Genomic DNA, 3,064 nt, shown 5'->3' with positions numbered 1-3,064 from the left:
CCGCGCGCGCCGGGCCCTCGGCCGCCGCTCCCCGCAGCCCCCGCCCGCCTCTCGCCTCGGCCGCCCCCGCCCCACTCCGCGCTCGCGGGTGGCGGGTCCGGGCGCCCGCCGCTGCCAGCCTCGCCGCCCCCGAGGTCTGGGAGAGGAGGCGCCGCGGCCGACGCCGGGCGGCCATGTTTGCCGACTGTCGCCAGACACGGCGAGGAGGGGTCTGCACTAGAGGGTCTAGACTGAGGGGACAAGGCGAGGCCTGCAGAGGGTCGGGCCGGGAGTGAGAGCGCCCGAGTGGCGCTAGTTAGAGCGGGGCGGGCGCGGCAACATCCCCTGCATGGACGGCCCTGGCCTGGGGCGTCCAGACCCCTGGGACTGGGCTGGTGGCCTTTTCGCCCCTAGCGCCCGCTAAACCGTCTGCCTTGGGGTCACTGCTTGTCCCTGCCATCCCTGCTCGCCCGCCTGCTCCAGGAGAGGCGGTCTCGAGCCTGCGCATCCTCAGGCGACAGCCTTGCCTTTCTTAGCCGACCGATTCTTTCCAGATGCCTGAGAGCCCCCACCTACAAAGGAAAAACCTGGGGGTGGGGGGAAGTGAGACGTCGTGGGCTCCACCTTCTCCACCACAAGGCTGGACGGCCAGGCCACACTTTCCATTCCTGTTCCTTTCGTCCCCCCTTTGACTGCCAAATCCGCCTCTCCCTTCCCGTCCCCACGCGCCTACATCTCGCTCTCTCCCTGCATCTCTTTCCTGCCTCCTATCCTTGCTTTGTTCCTTTCCTTTTATAAGTTACAGATGGACGGACTCATACTCCGCTGTTGCTCAGACTCATATTCCCTAATGTCAGATCATTAATATGGGTAAGAACTTTTAAACTGAAGAGGAAAGTTTTAATCATAATATTAACACCACCCCCCCACCCCACCCCGCCAAGCCACACAGACAATTTCCTTTCCTTTCTTGTCGCCCCCTCCTTTTCCTTTTCTCAGTCTACTGGAGCAGTGGAGACACCTGCAGATCTAAGAGAAGGGAGAGAGTAGGAATGCGCTGTATCGCCTATTAAAAATAGGGAATTTCTCGACATTCAAGTCTTCAGATTTCTAGGCTGTGGTTTTATTTTATTTGAGGTTGAGTGAATTTTCAGATCGAGGATACCCAGATCCAAATGTAAGAACCAAAAATATATCTGAAACAAAGCCGAAGATGATATTTGGGTTATCTGTTGTTTTACATAATTCAGAATTATTAAAGTGCAGGGTGAGATGAGGTTGCATGTTTTTCAAACCCAGAATTTGTAGCAAGCAGATCTGAAGCAACCAATGTAACGAATATAACAATAGTGTTCAGTTAATTTCTGTTATAAATTCTGACTTTCATTTATAGAAAAGCTTTCTAGTTTTAATATAGTTGCTGTCATCACCTATTTAAATGCGAATTAGTAAAAGGTATGGAGTAAGTGCCATATAGTCAGGAAAAAGTATTTCTGTGCTAAATAGCCTTGGAGGGAAATGATGTATACAGACATTACTTTGAAGCCTTCTTCTTTCTATTTTTCTTGAATTCTTTTTCAGGATTTTCTTTCCTTCTTAAACCTCTGAAATACTCATCCTATAGAGAGGAACCTACAATCACATCCTACTTTTAGCAGGTCAGCTTGCTGATCTTTTGATATGGCAACAACTCAAACTTTTTTTTTAGAAAGGGAAGCCTTTATTTTAACTACAATTCAAAATACTGTGTGCTGCCAAGCTAGGTTGTTAGAACAAATACTGGGGGGAAAGGGGGAGAAGTATCCTCTTTCTATTTTCAACTAGATTCAGTAATTTGTGATAAAAATGCTTGGATGAAAAACCACTCGAATTACATGCCTTATGCTTTCTCTTTTCATGTGTGAGACTAAATAAAAGTGTGTCTGTACATGTAGTCACATTCAATAGAACAAAATGCCTAAATATTGGCAAAGCAAGGCAAGTCAGAAATTTTAATTTCTGCACCAGTGTAGATAATCCATTTCTAAACAAGTCCACTGATTAATTCACCTGTGAGTACATACCCCAAATTATAATTCGTTGATGTTGTCTTTTACTTCCTATTAAATACATTGCTCTCTAGGCACCACTCCATCCCTCCATCATGCACATGAATGAACTCCAGTCCGGATGGGGCTGCTGGAAAACTGCCGAGTGATGGCCCCTGGGGAACTAGTGGGCTTGAGAGGCACATTCCCAACCACCACCAACAGGCCTCTGGGGCTCAGGTGGGAGAGAGAAGGTTGTGGAGCAGGACATGCTGAGAGCTCTGGCTGGTCTGTACAAGGTGTAGAGAGGATGCTTTTCAGCTATGTAAGTGTCAGCCAGGAGCGCAATAGTGGTGGCATCGCCATATAAACTCATTAGCGGTGGACAAACTGGGAGTGAGGCAGGAGAAACATTTCACCTTCCTAAATCCAGATGGAGAACCAAGCTCATTAATTATACCTATGGGGGATAGGAGTTTGAGGGGTGGGGAAGTAGAGAACTGGTTATTTCCATGGGAGAAAGGGAAGGACCAAATTACAAGGTAATGGAAGGTCTAATTATAGATAACATTCTATTATAATTGCATGGAATAATACTAATCTAGTGAACAATAATAAAGTTCTGGCAGGTCCTTTCAGAGTGGCTTATAACTAATACCTTAATTATAGCAGGTATAGCTATGAAATAGTAAACTTTTTTCTTAACAAAATGAGTAAACATTTTATTTTTTGCTCAGATAATTATTCTTTTTTTTTTTAAAGGTTTTATTTATTCATTTGAGACACAGAGATACAGAGAGAGAGAGCATGAGCAATGGGAGAGGCAGAGGGAGAAGAAGAAGCAGACACCCTGCTTAGTCAGGAGCCTGATGTGGGGCTCGATCCCAAGACCCTGGGATCATGACCTGAGCTGAAGGCAGACACGTAACCATCTGAGCCACCCAGGCGCCCCCTCAGATAATTATTCTGAGCAAAAAAAAAAACATCAAAGCAAAATAATGTACATAGCATATAATTTCAAAATATAAAACCTTAGGAACTGGAAATAATTCTATTGT

This window comes from Neomonachus schauinslandi, chromosome 6 (assembly GCF_002201575.2).
Source record: "Neomonachus schauinslandi chromosome 6, ASM220157v2, whole genome shotgun sequence".
In the NCBI taxonomy this organism is placed as follows: Eukaryota; Metazoa; Chordata; class Mammalia; order Carnivora; family Phocidae; genus Neomonachus; species Neomonachus schauinslandi.
Note: the sequence above shows the minus strand (reverse complement) of the source record.